This window comes from Hetaerina americana, unplaced genomic scaffold (genome assembly GCF_022747635.1).
Source record: "Hetaerina americana unplaced genomic scaffold, ioHetAmer1.1.p SCAF_2, whole genome shotgun sequence".
Taxonomy (NCBI): Eukaryota; Metazoa; Arthropoda; class Insecta; order Odonata; family Calopterygidae; genus Hetaerina; species Hetaerina americana.
In genome coordinates, this window is record NW_027286763.1 from 37339173 (window position 1) to 37358495 (window position 19323).

Consider the following 19323-nt stretch of genomic DNA (forward strand, 5'->3'; position numbering starts at 1 on the left):
TGGGATTTGCCCCGGCTAAGGCTTTTTGAGGGCATTTCCATATTTCATATTTCCTTCATCTTCTATCTATTTGCTCAAGACGCATAGAACGCTTCTCTAGCTCCTGGCGGAGAGATAAAATTATGGTCTTTTACTTTGGTCTTTTATCGAACATACTCGTACATCAATGAAATGCAACCAATTTTGGTGAGAGAGGTGGTAATTGGGTACAATTTCCTCTTATCCCTATTCATACGTTTGTAGAGTAGACATGGTATGATGGAGGCGAACGAGTTTTATGACTAGTAGGTTTTTCTTCACAATAACCACCTTATAATAGTTTACGTAGTCGGAAAGATTTTCTGAATAAAGCTAACGTCAATACAAAGGTAGTCTTGATTTCAATCTACAGGGATTCGACTTCCGGAAAGAAAATTAATTTAAAACAGACGGTGATAATGGTGGGCGGATTGAAGATACCACTTTATCGGCAAAATGTCAATAAAGATGGTGAAAATTATAGTATATTATATGGTTGTGCTCATTAAGGTGTTTTTCAATGGGGAATTAAGGGATGACGATGATACCTTCACCACAAATCCCATTTACTGCTAAGACAACAGCGATTTCATCTTCAAATCGTAATCATTTCCAATACTGATAGGAAATAGTATTTAACTCATTCACTCATTATATCACAATTATTTTTGTTTCACAAAATATTCACTGGCACCTTATTGAATATATTTTTATATTCAATTTTCTCCTCTCTTTTTGTATTATAAAAAATATTACTTGTCAAAAAATATTCGATAAATATTTCCCTTCTTCTTATATCATTCTACCTTTTTTCATTCTCCTCTAGTGTCATGAAAAAAATATTTTCATTTTTCCTCTCTGTTGCTCTCAGATAGCTACCAGAGAGAAGTGCTCTCGATATGTGCATTTTTAGAGTTTTTCCTTGTCTCAGCCAATACTAAATGTGCTCGGATAAGTGTTTTGAGTTTTTTTTGAGCTTATTTCATAGATTTGCCGAGACGGTGATTCAGGATACGATTAATCTTACATACCTGAATGGTATGATTTAGCTATAAGAATGGTCATAATTATAGCAGAAAAGTTTCATCTTCACTTATCACATTCCTACTATGTATTATTATGAAAGTAAAAATTAATTAAAAATAAAACGGGAAGTAATTACAGCAGAAAATGGGCCGGGCACCATTTAGAAGGAATTGAATTCACGAAAATTTCCAGATTAATAAAATTTAGACACACCACAGCAAACATCTAATTCATTTTTTGTAGTTGCACTCGTAGAAGCCCACGTTTGGCGTGAATGAGATTCGACTCTTTTCGTCATTTCCTGCGACGAGCATGGACCGTTTCACAGTATCTCTCTGGAAAGTGTAACGCATAGCTGTTCTGCTAAATAAGCTTCGCTTAATAATTGTCACTGTTTTGCTGGTTTTGTACAAATAATATAATTTTCATGCTCTCCGTAAATACAAGCCAAGTATTTCAAATGAAAACTCCAATAAAATCGTTTAACGACAGCATGTGGGCATGATCAAGGTGGAATATGTATCTCATGACTTTGGCTACATGATTGTTGAATGTACACCAGACCGATTTGGAGAGTTTTTACCTAATAAATATTATTTTTCAAAGATTATTCTCATCAGACCCTCTGGCAAGTCAAGGGATGAAAAAATGTATACTAATTGAGTAAAATTTATAGAAAAAACATTTAAAAACAAATAATTTTAAACAAAAGATACCTCCCATGCTTTAAGTAATTAAGTAATTATTTATCATGAAAAATCAATCGGAATATTTTAACTCCAAGATCATCATCATTTGGCACTATCTGTACGTGCTACGTTCCATTTACCAATTTAAATAGACATTTTGGATAATACTGTAAGTTATCTTATCTTAGCATCGGTTTTCGAGGTTTAGTTCGTCAGATAATAACAAAATGCATCTCAATTGGTAAAGTAATGGTGTTGCATCATTGAAGAAGGCGGAGAGGTGAATTATTAAAATTTTAATAGGTTAAAATAGTAGTTCTCAGGTATTTTCATACTCTTTGCATGGATATAGGTACCTAACTTCATAGTCTCAATGTCCGCTTCAAACCTAACACACCATGAAGATAAAGAAGAGGCAGAATCGCTAATAAAATATGGTAGTTGGTGAGAACCAAATTAGGATTTTCACCTGTCGTAGTAAACTAAGTTTTTTACGTTGGAAAGAATTATCACATCTTCACTTGTAAATTACCACTGCCAGTAATTCACAGTAACATTTATTTATACGATGAGGGACGTGATACCTTCTAGGTGACTCTTAGGGTAGGGCGTGAAAGAAAATGGGAATGAAAAGGGTTTAATCTAGCAAAAACAAACTCCTAGGAATGCTTTTTTAAATTTAAGAGAAAGATAATTTTGTCAGATGTGATTTGGGAAATGACAATATTTTGACCGTTAAAAATATTTACTCTCTAATGTTACTCTCTAAAATTATATAATAAATATTTCTTAAACAATATAAGAGATTGTACATTTAACAACGACACGAGTGGCACTGGCTCACTCGAGGTTTACTGCAAGTTCATTAATTTCCAAGAAGAGTACTCCATGCATTTTTGAGTATCAGATTGTTCCAGCTCGTCTTTTGGTTCTCCGTTGGTCTGAAAGTAATCGATTTCATTGAAAGACAGACATTTAGTGGTATTCCGATCCCTATTTAAGCGTTGTGTGTTGAGCGATTGAAAGTGCATTGCACCGAACAACAGAAGGACCATTCCATTCCGGAATGCCTATAGACTTGCTGGAGGACCACTGGAGAGTTGCTCACGCCGTATTCATCAACCATGCCCATTTTGGCGGTCGAAGGGACTAACTTCTATTCAAAACTACAGTTATTGAAATATCAGGCCAACTAAATTAATGTTTCAAAAACGCGCAAGTAGTTCTATTATCATATATAGTGACTGTTTATTGCTGAAATAGAATGCTTGTTGGCGAAGGAAGAGAAATACCTTAAGTAGTAATGCTTGGTTATTTTGAACCTGCGAGTATCTTGTGCATTATATTTCGTTCCAATACCATCACAAACAGTAATCCTACGGGCAAGTATCGACATATATCCGATCAGTTGCTTGTTCAAAAAGAGACAACGCTTATTGTTTTTTGGTACCTTTAAGATGGCTCCAACTGAAAAGAGAGTTGGTTAAATGTTGCGTCGTTTGCTTCAATTTTAAATCTGGTTGGGCGGTGTTTGACGGGTGCCTGAGAAAATCAGTCTTCAAGTATCTTCTTAAATAAATTCGTTTATAATTTATATTTGAATACTGAATTACATTCATGAAGACACACAAAACTGTATTAGAAATTTCAATGATAATAATAGCTTCGCTGCACTGCCCACGATTTTCAGCTTCACTTGTGGTTTACCTGGAGAATTCAATTCTTACATCCTGTTATTTACGAAGATCATATTTTTCCAAGCGGTAGTAAGAAGAATCCTGAATGTGAATTTATACGGATAAATTTAAAAAAATTCACTTTCACCGATGAACACCTTATGAACCACTCCCATTCGGTTTTTATTTGCCTTCAAAATAATTAGTGAATATATGTGATGATTAAGCGCACTCAATGCTGAAATAAAATAATTTACAATTCGTGACGTTTCAGTGATAACCAATTTTCACCAATTGAGCTTTGAAAGCCCCTCCATATTGAATTAAAAACATCTCACTTCAACAGTATTTGAAAATAAACTAATATCTCTTTAGATAATGTGTTGTTATGTGCTATTATTTATTTGCAAAGTTTTAATGATTGTTAATACGTCTCTGTCATTCAGAGCTTCTTGCCATATTTTTTATTATTTTATGCTTAATTGTACGATTTATTCCGAAACAAAATACATTTTTCATTCATTCATTGAATATACTAAAAGTTTATGCGATTCAAGTTCTTGGAGGAGGCTCCAGATGAGATATGAGCACCATAATGCTTCAAAACATTTGTCCCCACCATCACTCAAAGTCTGGATACAAGATGATTTAGACGTTTTAATCTAAATGAGGTTTGGTTAGTTAATTTTAATTTAATATAAGTATTTTTTACATGAAATAAGTATTGTATCCTTATGGTTAGAACGTTGAATACAACATGATGGGTCCCGGTATCACGTACCTCGAGATATATTTGGATAACTTCATTTATTTCAAAACCAATCGGTGACGTTTTCTGGTATTTAATGGGACATCAATTGGTCGTACGAGAAAAGAGACTGACCCTCTTCTCTGAAATTATCATGTTTTAAAATTAAGGATTTACTCAACCCACGTCTCTCAAAATCGTAACCATTCTTCAAGTTGATTACCGGAAAATTATTCTCAATGAGTAAACCACCTGTTTTTTCAAATGAATAAATTTATTAATTATAAAAAAACCTAGTGTCATTGATTTCAATGCATTGAAATCATATATGTCTACGTCACGTGAGAGAATTCCACGTCAACAAAAAGAATAAGTGTACCAAAAACTAATACATTATTCAGCAGCTATTCAACTTACTATTCGTAATTAAAGGCTATAATTGTAAGTAGTTCAAGTCTGCAAGGAAATTACCTCTTGATGAGCCGATGAATTCCCCTCATTTAACATCCAGTGGTGTCTACTACGCACGATTTGTGTCCAACGAACCACAATAGCCTTTCCATTCGCGCCGGACACGCGCTACATGCTGCGAATTAAGTTCAATTGCCTCACACTGGGAGCGATGCTAAACGGGCCTTTTCTTGAGATTAGGCCTCACGGTTGGGAATCCCAAGCTCACAATTCTCGCTGTGGTTCTATACATTTACATAACACCACACTAGGCTGCTAAGTCATTGTTTTTATGAGGTTGAATAAGGTGAATGACTTGAATTGATTATCATTCTTTTAGAAAGTAAAACAACTGCTCATTCTGCGAATAGTATTTATCACATACATTATATACAATACAGAAAAATTTGTAAACCAATTTAATTTTCAATAAGCTGATGATTTACTCAAGAAATTTGATTATAATAAAAGAATCCATTTTGTAGAAATTAATTACTAGTCTTGAAATCATATCAAACACTACAAATCAGTGATCATATCTCTACCTTTCAAGCTCTAGATAGTAGGTCAAAGACGTCTATCAAAGTCTGAGGAATCATGATGAGATTGGAGAGTGTATTCAAATTTTCACATGAGCAGCATTGAAGCGATTTGAGGATTGCTGCTAACTTCGCACTAAAGAGGAAAAATTGCTCCCTTTCTTTTTTTCAGAGTACGGTGTATTTTTATCGTTTTTACATAGAATTCATTAGGTCTGGCTGTGTTGCTCTTTCAAGATAATACATACAAACAACCTCTGCCTTGTGAACTATTAAGAGACAGAAGTTCAATCACACAACTTATTATTTGCCTACATTTTTAGTCTACTTTACAAAATTGTCCTAATCGGTGCGTAGGTACGAGGTATTTTCAGAAAGTATCGCGACATTTGTTTTTTCAAAAATTATGTATTTATTCAAGAATATATATTTTGTCCTCTTCGAAGTAATCCCCATTAGATATTATACACTTGTGCCAACGTTTTTTCCAATCCTCGAATCACTTCGAAAAATCATTTATTGTGATCTTGCTCAGCTCCTACTTCGATGCAATCTTCATCTCGTTAATCGTGGCGTAGCGTCGTCGGTTTCGGGAACATGAAAAAGTCACTGGAGGCCAGATCTGGGGTATGCGGTGGCTGCAGCATCATTCGTGTGTTGTTTTTGGCCAAAACTTCGCGCCCAAGCAACGATGTGTCAGCAGGGGCGTTGTCATGGTGCAAAACCAATTTTTGTTTTTCATCAAATTCGGGCGTTTGTGGCGGATTGCTCCGCGCAAATGGCGCATAACTTGCAGGTAATATTCCTAATTTACCGTTCTACTCTCTGGCCTGAACTCATGATGCAAAATGCCCCTGAATTGAAGAAAACTCTTAGCAAAACTTTCACATTCGATCGAACTCCGTGCACCTTTTTCGGTCTTGGCTCGTACTGCAGCTTCCATTGGGATGATTGAGATTTTGTTTCCACGTCATAACCATAAAACCATGACTCGTCACCAGTTATGACCCTCTGGAACAAATTTGGGTCGTCGCGGACAGAGTCCAACACCTCACCAACAACAACAACAACAACAACGCCATTAGCAATGTTAATGCGTCGCTGTTTGTGGTCGAAATTGAGAAATTTTGGTACAAATTTCGCGGCGACCCGTGTCATGCCCAAATAATAGGTCCTCAGCCTCTTCTCTAACGGTGATTCGACGATTGACCAATACTATTTTCTTCATTTGATCAATGTTTTCGTCTGTTGTTGACGTGCTCGGGCGTCCGGCCCGCTCTTCATCGTGTAAATCTTCTCGGGCCTCTGAGAACATTTTGTATCCCCGATAAACGTTACTTTGCTCCAAGATACCTTCTCCATATGCCACAGTCAACATTCGGAATGCGTCCGCGTAGTTAATTTCGTTTTTCGCTCAAAATTTGATACAGATTCTTTGATCCATTTTTGGAACGGGAAAAAATCTAAGACAAACCAAAACACGTCCTAGAAAAACGGCTGTCAGCAATTAACTGAGCATTCAAAATGGCCGAACTTTTCGACATAAGTGACAGGCATGAGTAGCAACATAGCGCAATAAAAAATTGAAAATAAAATTTACGTAACCCGCGGAAATTCAAAATTCGTGATAATTTTTGAACAGACCTCGTGCTTTTGAGTGTAAGTAGAAGTTGGAAAGTCTATCGGTCGTAAGGCTGTAGAGATAATTTTTTTAGTAATATCCTTTATCTTATGATTAAATGCCAAGATCTTTCTCCACACTCAAAAAATCGCTTATTTTGTATTGAATTTATTCCATAAAAATAGAATGCTATTTCCTATAGGTGTTAGTTTTCACTTTCCGACCAAATATATGTACTTATCTCATTCGGCGTAGTACTCCCTTAGTAATACCTTACAACTCCATATGATTTGCATAATTATTTCTTATTTATAATGCATTGAATACCATTTTATAGATGTGAGATACGGTCTTAATCACGATATAAATACCGGTTAGGTTTAAAAAATTTCACAGCTCTCAATAAAATACTTATCTATTAATTGATATATTGCAAATTAATATTAATGCATGGTTTTCCTTATTTGAAACATATTATTTGAGTGCAATAATTGTTCTCTGACCACAATAGCTAATAATTATTTTCCGGGAATTTTGTTTGTCCAAAAAATTCGAATCTATTTGCTCAGACTACCATATTTTATGAAATATATTTCATGGATAAGGGCAGTGAATCGTGGATAGGCTTGGGTGGTAAATGGAAGGAAAATAAGATATTATTGCTTTTTATTTGATGTTCAATAAAACGAACACTGCTTTCTAGTCCCAAGAGAAGAGTAAGGGATGCATGACAAAAGAAATGGGAATGGATATGGGAGAGGTCAGGGAATGAATATAAAACCCAAAGCCGTACTCTTAACTTTGGGTTTTATATTCATTCCATTCACTCGGCCGTAGTACGTTCTGTATCTATTTATTTATGGGAGAGGTCAGTTTGCGACGGCAATACCAGAAGTACGCGACCCAACAAGGAAAACACAAAAATTTGAAAAAAAATATTTTTTTTCAGCATAAACTCCTTTCTGGTCGATACACTTTTCCCAGCGATGTTCAATAAGTTCGATACCCTTTTTATAATAAGAACTGTCTTGCTCCTCAAAATAGCCATTAACTGCCTACATGACTTCTTCACGGCTGGAAAATCTTTCGAAAATCACCGAGCCATTTTTTCAAGTTTGCGAACAGAAAATAATCCGAGGGGACTAAATCTGGCAAATTCATGAATTCTGGCAATTGCAATAAAGGATTTGTGAGCTGGTGCATTTTCTTGATGAAACAACACTTTCTTCATTGCCAAATGCGGCTGCTTTTGCTTGATTTCTTGGCTTAAACGTTGCAATAAGTTCGCATGGTACTTGCCGTTGATAGTTTTTCCTTATTCAAGATAGTTAATGTAAATTATCCCACACGCAACCCAAAAAACCGACGCCATGACTTAGCCTGCAGATGAATGGTCTACGCCTTCTTTGGAGGCGGTTTTCCCTTTTGAATCCATTGTTTTAATTATTCTTTCGTCTCGGGTGTGAAGTATTGGACCCATGTTTCATCCATGGTTATGAAACGGCGCCTATTCTCCTTGTTGCTGCGAAACTTTGGTAAACACTCAATTGAAATATCTTCAGGACACTGCTTTTGCTCGAGTGTGAGCAAACGCGGCAGCCATCTTGCAAACAGCTTTCTCATGTTCAAATGTTCAGTTTATATGCGATGTACTGCACTTTTTGAAATACCTACTATGCCTGCTAGCTCGCTCACTTTCAGTCAACGATCATCTAGTAATAAGCAATAATTCACTTTGTGGATTTTCTACAGCGTTTCTGGAGTTGTCACCTCATTTGGCCGACCAATGCTATGATTGTCTTGACAGCTCGCACTGTTGCAACCGAAGGAGCAGACTCACCCAGAGTAGAATCCAGTTCAGCTTTTATATTGGTTGGGCTGAGGCCTTTCAAATAAAAGTATTGTATCACATAATGATTACCAATTGTCTCCATTTTCACAAATTCACTGAAAACGTTCACGTTAGATGGCTGCCAAACAAATACTAAACGACGTAGCGTCTTCAAACTGGAAACATAGGCTTTATAGCCTAATTTTATTTATTTTTAATGCAATTAAAAAAAAACTACCGCCATCTCTAGGTTAGGCCGGGTATTTATATATCTTTCCATGTAATAATATTATGGGATATAATTAAGTCTACTTTAGTTACTACGCGGTTTATAGGCCTTATTCCAGCCAAAGATGGGATAGGAGTCACTGTGGAATGTTTTAACAGATAATATAGCGACTTTAGAATTAAGATGCGTCGAAATAAAAGGAAATTATTCGAAATATAAAAAATAAGTTATGCGAATATTTTAAATGGGAATGGATAATTTACATTAGTTGTAAAATTAGCGTAGTAGATACAGAAAAATAACATGCATAATTTAACGTATTAAACAATCTATCCTTTTAGTAAAATTATAATGTAGTAGTAAGAATATATCGAAAATGAAGATTACGTAGCGATTTTTTTATATTGCGTTTTATATTTTTTTCATTTTTCACCCCATTTAAATCTATTATAATTTTCGTTCTTATCTAATTGTTGGTATGAAATTACTTCCTTCTCTCTCCTCATGTTCTTTACCGTCGTTCTCTTTTCATCTGCCAAAGGGGGTTCCGAATTCCATATTTGTATGGCCTATCGTTCCTCATTTATTCCTTGCAGATATTCGTGCCAAGACAGTGTCCTTCCTGCTCTCCAATTTAGTATATACACTCCTGTACACTCTTTTTCTTGTTGTATAGTTTATTTAGAATATTCTCTGACATGTTCTGCAACTGACTTTCTTGTATTTTTCTTACTTCCCATTCTTAAAAGTTGTAGAGGCTAATTACCGCTTTGATGGGTGGTTTATTCTTTTCTACATTTGGGCATATATTGATCTATATCAATTTGGTTGAGTTGTGTGGTTGGAGGCGTCACTTCGTGGAAGCAATTCATACTTGAAAAGAGAATGCTACATAATAGTTCGGTATTTCATTGAGTTGTGTGTATGACCTTACGACCCTGGTTAACCATAGATAACCATCAGGATTTGTTTCAATAGTAATGGCCTGTGCTAAATCAGCCCATTTATCATTTGCCATCGTTTTCTTGGCAACTCTTATGCCGTTGTTTTCTACATTTTCCTGTTAATACTATCAATATGTTGTGTTCAATGCCATCATTCCTGCTATCATGTTTAAGATCCTCCATACGTTCCCCAAGTTGAAGAATATTTTGTGTGCTTATTGAGTCTCATTGTGAAGGCAGCAAGTAGGATTTTTTAAAACTCTGATCTCTGAAATAGTGTTACTTTTTCTCACCTCTTTAACCAAGTTCTCTCATCTGATGCACTGACCTAATTCTTTAATTCTCTTCTAGTCCATGCATATGTTTTATCTTTAAAGCTCCCTTTACTAAGACCTTTCTGATTTAATATGAATTTTCCTAAAGTGGGCTTTTATAACTCTACTATTAACAACTCCGCATGACTACTAATTCTACACGTCTCTTCCTTCTGCACTACTTTATTTACTATATTGATGAATGGATCACATTCAGTTAGAATACTTAGACATAATAATCTTAATCTCATGTGCCTTGTACTGTTGTCGTTAAAATTTTCGTCAACTTGTCTGCTCAAAACCTTGTCACAGTTCTTGAAGACATTTTGTCTTTGTAAATTACCAAGTTACTGTGAGCTAAAACAAGTATTGGATATCAATTAGCGGCGATTGAAATTTTTTTTTCACTTTTAAGAAGGAGTCATCTATCAGGGAGTACCGAGAATATTAAGAATTTGTAATGTGTAAATATGTTTGTAATATTCAGGATTCATTCATTGAAATATTCGCAGTCTTTTATATTTCTGTCATTTTATATCACTATTAAAATTCCCAATTTGGCTCAATTCTTCTCTGGAACACCACTATAGATACACACTACTAAAGTTACTAACTCTTCCGTGATTTAAATTCCTGCCATTTCCTTCTCGGTTTCCGTTAAGGTACAGATATATACTCAAAATTTGTGTGTACTTAAAAACCTGCTTACTTTTATAGATATGCGTTGAATATTCTATCCACCAAATTAATATTTCGGAAGCTTTAGTCATTTTTTCTCAGCATAGTTTAGTTTCTGAAGCTTGGTGTTTGTATCCAGTACGAGTAGGACAGTTTTTTCCGGGGATAGCTTGTGGACCCCTCGCTAAACCTAGGATTTCCCTTTCAGAGTTATCCTAGCGCCATCCTTTTATTGTAAGGCTATTGTGCTGATTTTGGTCCAATCTTGCTGTTTTATTTCCATAGTTCACGCCATCTTTGGCATATCTCCCCCTCCCACCTAGGGAGGCGCCTGATGGGAGACCAGCAACTCTACATTGGGTATTAACCAAATGCGAAGACAAACTATTCAAAGATAAAAATAATGAGAGACTTTGTGAACTGTGGAAATGTGTGGTTCATCAACCTGGCTATTGTTTATCAATCAGATTTAAAAAAATTGTAGAGGAATCAGAATAACCCATAATTTGAGATTTTCATACATGCATAAGGAAGGAAAAAATAAGCTGATTGGACAACGAAATAATGGGAGTACCTGCGGGTAGATAAAGGCTAATGTTTTTGATAAAATTAGGCTAGATATTATGAGGTTGGTGTTGATGGTTTTTTCAAAAATATATACAGTGAGGAGCAGAAATGCTTAAGGGTTAGTTGAGCTGAAGAATAGAGTAAGATATAATAAGAGTAAAAACCGTATAATTGGTATGCGTGACGAAATAGCTTCAAAGGTTACTGCAACCATACGATTGATTTAATATTGGCTTGAAATTCATGTACTTATATTATTGAAAATGTGTAACAACAAAATATTTTAAACAAAGCATCAAACGCAAGAAACACATCTGGCACTATACGAATGTTTCTCGTGAGAGTGATTTCTCGTACCTGCTCTCATCGGCAGCACAGAAAGAGGCTATGCACATAAAACAAAGTTTAAAAGGTTATACAATCACAGGAAATTAGCGTAAGAGTAATTTCAGTTTTTGAAATTTTTACTCAAGAATGTATTTATTTAAAAATATGGGAATGAACGGAATGTTATAAATCCGATGATTTGGATACACCGTTAAAGAAATAAAATTCTGAACAATGTATGCGTGCGTATTTCTTTAAGAAATTTACTATGCTGGCGATAACCAAATGTTATCAGTCCATCTCTCCCCGGGATGGAAGCCCTAACTTCAAAATACTTCATAGCTATAGGAAAAGCTATTCCAGCTTCTGTAATTACATAATAAGACGGACTAATGTTTTAGTCATAATGTATATTGATGAGTTAATCAATCTCACGAATAATCCTAAACTTCTGAGTAAATTTAAGTGAAAAGACAGCTAAGTCAGTTCTCCTCAATGCCACTATACATGGATGCCCGCTGCTATCGTTGGTAAAATTCTCAAAATGCTGTGAATACAAGAGAAAAATATATAAGATGACATAAGAAACATCTTTAAGACACTTAAGGTTATAAGGATATCGGGCTAGTTATTGTTTATCAGTGTTAACATCAGATTTGATTATATCAATTATCAACGTACCACGAAAAAAAGGACAAATGTATATCCACAAATTTTAATGAGATTGTCAATCCTAACCAATATCAGAGCCAATTCCAAGTAAGTTATACCTATCATTTTCTTGTGTCAGTTATTTCTGCGAAAATATCAGACGAGCGAAAGTTTCAATCCACCTTTACAATTCTACCTCACCATAACAATGGAGTATATAGAGTATATAAATAGAAATTATTGGTACCGTGTATTCATCATGAAAAACAGGCGAAAATAAAGTTAAATTTGGGTTAAAATATTGACGATAAAATATATTTTTGTTTCTGTTACCATTGCTTTATTCTCTTAAAATTTACTAATAGTGATGTTAAAAAAAATTCGTGATCCACTCTTGCATCAATTGTAATTTTTAGGAACTAATTGTCAAGTTATCAATTAGAAAAAATAGAAGCCTTGGCATCCTTTAAAATTTCCCAATATTTTATTTTTCTTATCATTTATCTCAATAAATTTATAATTTGCTCTGTTTTTCATCAGTTATATGACTAAGTGTAATTTATAAATCCATGATAAATTTTCATTATGTTCTAGCCCTGAAAGGATATTGAATAAATGAAAAACTCCAATACCCGTAAACAGTTTTGCTTACGGCTATTGAAGTTTACCATGTCCACATAAAATATCAATATTATTATATGTCATAAAACTAAATTTACAAATGAGAAATGAACATTGTCCTCTGTTGCAATTGCATTCATATTATAGAAAATACCTTACATTGGCGTAAGTTCCTTTCCGTGTCCTAATTATACATTCAATGTGTCTACAAGAAAATAAATATCCCTTAAAGAAATTATTATTAATAAAATTACTTATAAAAAATTTAAATCGTTAAATATTGTGATCATAAATTTTTTTAAATTATATGAGCATTCCTGATTGTTTATGACTGTGCTAACAAGTGCATGTTTTGTTCATTTTGGGCGTAATAATTAGTTGCTGGACATATTTCATACATGTATAGTTCCGATTTTCTTCAATATTTAAAAAAAGTAAATGCGTTGAATTAAAAAGAATGTTGCCGAGTTTTATAGCAAAGGAATCGGATCGGCGCAGGGACTGCGATTCAGCTTCCCTCTGATGAAACGCCGGGTTTTTCCCCCGTCTGATTCTTTTATCTTGCCATTGCTTTCTTCTTATTTGACATTGCTATCGAATGTTATTGCCAATTTGCGTGACCATATAATTTTTATCTTCCTTTCTAAAAAAATTTACCTTATTAATATTGACATGCACTGTCAATCTAGGTCCTATACATATCTCGCCGTCATCGAATATTCTAAACTCTTATTTACTCTTTTTTGAAGCCAAATTGTACGACATTTCCGATTTAGTTTACTGACGTTAATTTTTAACATGTAATGCCATATTAACCATAATCGTCAAGCTTAGACTTGTGCAACTTTTGTATTATGTTGTGATTGTACTTTAAAATATGCATGCGTTCAAACGCATGTTTATTATACCGCACAACGCAATCAATCACTGATGATGCCAAGGAGAATGATATTAGGAAGTTGAGTGTATGTTGCATGATGAAATAAAATATTATTTGAAAATTTGTAATACTTATGTCATGATAAAAATGTAAAAAGTGTATAAATCACATGATTTCCATTTCTATCATTGTTTTATCTTAACAAAGACGGAAACGTGATAATGGTGGGATTCACACTGAGTTAGAAGCAGAGGATTATTGAGTTTCATGGTGGTATAGTGAGGAAAATGTTTTTGCAATGGATAATAAAGGATGGGTGAGTTGAAATTACGCACCCAAAACATTCGAAGGAAGTTGGAAGGACTATAGGGCCATGACTTCAATTTCCACAGCAGCCGAGTTAGTATACATATCAGAATCATAAGTAAGAGAATGTAAAAGAGGGGAAAACTCTTCATATGATGGGTTTTATTTTAAATGTTATAGAGAATCACGATACGACTATAATAAGTAGAAGGCTAAAGAAAAAACCTAGAATATAACTGGGATATCTTGTTTGGCCTGAATATAAGGCTGATTACAGAGTAGATTGGACTAAATTAATGGCATAAAGAATGCATGAGTGGGCAAGACGGCGACAAGCCAAGGGTACTAGGAAAAAGCAATCTGGAATAAACTGTGGGGGGGTAGAGTTGTCCATTATTATCATTGATTTTTACCTTTTCTCCTGAGAAACTTTCACGGGTAATATGAGAGATAACGAAGTCAGACTTGGAGATAATCGAAGAAATAGCTACCCAGGAAATAGAGACTGCAGTCATTTCTGAGTAGTTCACGGGACCAATGTGGGAAACATGAAAGAAACAACTAACCCTACACAATAAAAGAAAATAATGGAATTCTAAAATTGAAAAGTTTAGTTGAAGCATTAACTTAAGTTGGCATTATAAGATGGAGCTTGCACGTAAGAGTTTTGGGAGTGCTTTTTTAACTGGGAGTGCAGTAGTTTGGGTGGCTCGACATAGATGGATTATATAGATAAATGAAAAAGTTTCAATAATATAAGAGAGTTGGTGACACATCGAGTAAACGTGGAAAAATATTGACTTATATGGAGTGCTTTACAGTGGCAAACTCCCATTCAGAACGAGAAAATAGAACCAAGTTGAGAAATGTTACGGCAAACCCGACGCAGATATAAATATTGATCATTACATAGTCGTCATGCATAGCCAACTGCGGAAGGGAAGAAATTAAAACAGAAACTCGGATAGAAACAAAGGTACTGTGGAAAAAGTGGCCACGAGAAAAGTTCATCCCAGTCATTGGCAGGAAAGTATAAGGAATTAATAAGTATGGTGAAGAAATCAAAGCGGGCATTGATAACAACTAAAATAAGAGACTTTATAAAGGCAAGAAAAAATACAAGAATGTTTGAAACTAAACTGTGGAAACCCTTTGTAAAAGATACGGAACCATTTCAGTTTAGACTGAAAGAAGACCAAGGAAGTGTGGATAAATACCTGCTGCGAGGAAATCAATGGCATGAAGTAGGAAAACAGCAACAGTACTTATAAATTGGTTAACATAATTAAGAGAAAGAAAAACAAATTCACAATGTCGTAAATGGTAAAAAAATGATAAGAGATGATGCAGAGATTGAGGAAAGATGGACAAAATATATTTTACTCTATCAAGGACCCAAACCACTTGCAAGTGATTTACTTTAAGAGAAAATTGATAGAAGTTGACGAACAGAGCCCAGAAATACTGAGAAGAAAACTCTGTAAAGCTGTGAGAGACATAACAACAAGTCATTGATAGTTTTCAAGATAAACTTAGAGTCACTCTGATCAAAATCAAAGGGCACTCTTTTTGGAATGTTCAAACCTAGCCACGACTGTGGAAAACCGCCAGGGGATTTCGAGAAGATTGTGATGATTGCAATATCGAAGAACCTATGAAATAATTAATGCAACGAACACAGAACATTAAACTTTGTCTCACATAATAAAAATAGCCTGATAATTAACGGAGGAATAAAAGGAAGCCTTGTAGAAAATCAACTCGTATTCTAGTAAATCGAGGAGTAACACAGACAATACTCAGCTGGAGGGTGCTGACCGAAAAAACGATTCCTATAAACAAGCTACCATATGTTGCATCTTGGAATTGCAGAAGGTCTTCGACAGTTTCAAATGAAAAAAAGATGTTGAAGATACTAGAAGCATTTGAAATGGACTAGAACAACAGATTATTGGACAAATTGAGAAGGACGTACGAAGGATTAACGGAAGAAGTTCGCCATGGCAGTCCATTCGGAGAATGCACCTTAGAAAAGCAGCGCTCTGTCATCAGATTTTTAGTCGCAGAAGGTGAAAAAACAAGTAAAGTACTTTTTAGAATGTTGATACAATACGAAAAACGTTGTATGAACCGTGCAAATGCTTAGAACAGGGCTGATTGGTTTGAAAGTGGCCGGAAAAGTGTGGGTTGTGAACCATAAAGTGGACATCCAGTCGACGTTTCTGGTACCTGGTTGTAATCGAGGATAACAGAAGTACAGGGTGGCACCCAAAAGTGGTAGGACTGATTTTTTTACAAGAATTTTGACGATATACTTACTTACGACGACTTAATAATCTTCAAAGTATGCTCCTTGAGCTGCTACACACTTAGTATAACGTTGCTTCCATTCCCCGTACGCCCGCTGGAAATTTTGTTTGGGGATGCCGTTGATGACCCTCGTCGAAGCCTCGTGAACGGCCTTTATCGAGTCAAAACGCCGTCCCTTGAGCTGTTTTTTATCAGGGGGAAGAAGAAGAAGTCCGGTGGGGCCAGATCGGGAGAATAGCGCGGGTGCGGCAACGTGGCAACGCCGTATTTGGCCAGGAGCTGTCTGACTACGAGCGCGCCATGGCAGAATTTTCGGCACCGTCTTGGCGCACACCTTGCGCATGGCCAAATCCTGTGAAATAATGCGTTGGACGTTGGATGCAGACAGACCCAACTGGTCTGCAATTTCTTCACCGGTTAAGCGTCGGTCTGTGTTCAGCAGTGTCCTCACTCTGTCCACATTCGTGTCGGTTCTTGCCGTCGACGACCGTCCGGAGCGATGGTCGTCTTCAACGAGCTCCCTACCCTCTTTAAACTACTTGTGCCACTCAAATACTGTGGAACGGCTTAAGGCAGTGTCCCCATAAGCCTGCTTGATCATATCGAGGGTCTCAGTTACCGTCTTCCCGAGTTTCGCACAAAACTTCACGGAATAACGTTGCTCTAAATTCAGATTCATTTTGTTTTTCGTCGCGGACAAAAAACTTGCTTCACTAAAAACGGTGTCCTCAGTCAACGACAGCCCGCAGGCTACTGAGGTTGGTGTCGGTCTGTTGCTAAGAGCCCCCTCCACCTTACCCTGCCAGGCAGACCCCCCTTCCACCGCTCCGTTCGCGCCAGAGAAAATCAGTCCTACCACTTTTGGGTGCGACCCTGTACAAGTAAGTGTTGGAGCTGTTCAAGATATCATTCATAACGGTTTTTAAGTACAGGAAAACGCATGCGAGATGGGTTCCCTGGCAGCCTACTGATACTCATGAAGAATCGAGACTTTCCATTATTCAAGGCTTAAACCAATGAAGTTTGATTGGATATGTTGCTATTTTTGAAAGAATAGCGACTTGCGACAAGGTTTGGGTCCAATACTACGACCGCGAGTTCAAAAAACAGAGTGGAAAGAAGCCGGCTCTTCCGGTGCAATCTCCCAGTGTACTTACCATGGTGAACTAAATATTTTAATTATATTGACATAAAAAAATCGAGCGGCTAATCAGAGAAGATACTGCATAAACTTCCATTTATGCATAAAACATAAGTAATTCTTTGATGCCTGTAAAAATCGTGAGGTTTTGGCTAACTTGGCGTAAATCAAAATGAAAATTTTAACGCGTCATTTCAGCATTGCTGAAAATTATTGGTAAATTAAAGTAGAATATTTTAGGCAGTTCTTCCATCTTGTGCCTCTTGCTTTATGTTTTGGCACGTCTTTCCATACGGGCATAAATATGCCCAACTTCTTAAATCTGATTTCCCATCAATCTCCCAGTCTCTAAACTTCTTTTGCAGGCAGCATCTCCTTGTACTGTGGTCTATTTTGCTTCCCTATAACACATAATCTTCCGCGTAACTCTTTCCTCTCTAATTTACTAATCAACTCCTCATTTATAACCCTATCTTTCATTGAATGCTCTCTATTCTCCGCCGGATCCGCATTTTAGGACTTCCGAAGTACTTTTCTTTTCACTTTCCCAGTCTCTACGTTGCACAACCGTGGAAAAGAATCTTCCGTTATGTACTAATTTGCGCATGTTTTCCTTATTTCTTTGCTCATACTCAACATTGTCAGCAGTTGCATTATGTTTCCTAACAATGCTCTTCCTTGGCCAATCTGCCTCTGATTTCTTATGAATACTACCAATTCCCTATAATGATTAATTCCCAGGGTTTAAAAAATTTCACCCGCACCACTTTCCTTCCACCTCACCTAATTTTAATCGGTTTTAATTCTTGGAAATATTCATTACGGTCTGCAAATTTTTGGAAATTTTCTTTGCTGAATTCGTCCTCGTATATGATAAACCAATTTGGGGGACCTGAAAAATTCTTTTCCAACTACATTTTCTACTTTTGCATCCCACTTTCCTCAACCAAATATAAACTGTTTCTCTCCTAAGTTTTCCACTAAAATTCTCAATTACTTTTTATACCATTTTATAACCAACTTGGCTTTGCACTATAAAGCTAATTGTCCGGAACTCTTCGTAAAATATGATATCACTTTTCGAGCAGAGGGATACGCAGGCTTTGAGAAAGAATCACCTGGTCGCTCCCGCTCCATATTTTGATTGATTTATTCCGTAAGCCTACTCATTCTACACACATTCTTCTAAAATACTGCAAATACCCTTACTGGCATTCTGATACAGCCTTTTTCTTTCTTGTCATTCAGAATTACGGCTCTCTTAAACTTATCTCTCTGTGATCTTCAGTAATTGGCGTGTTACCTAAATTCCTCTTCATTTGACGAATCAATGCTCTCGTTATCTCCAACATGGCTGTAAATTTCTTCCGTGATTTCCATCCATAACACCTTCATACCCACAGTAACTGGGGCCAATGTTCTATATTTTTAAGAAAAACCTATTTTATATTCATTCTCGGAGCGTATCTAGACTCTGCAGTCGTATAAATTACTTCTCTGTTACCCTACTTTCTTCCATGCCTCTACTGCCTGGCCTATTACAATACTCTTTAGCTGTAATTATGTGTCTTTTCAGTTCGTTATTCGGATTTCTATATTAATTTTTGCTATTTGATATTTTGTGCATTAAGTTCTCATTCGCTAGTCCATTGTTTACAGATAGATCTTTCCTTCCTCGTTCTTCCTATTTCTTCTGTTATTACATCTTTGTCAAACAATTTCAAATGACTATTGATTATATCATATAGTTCTTGAAG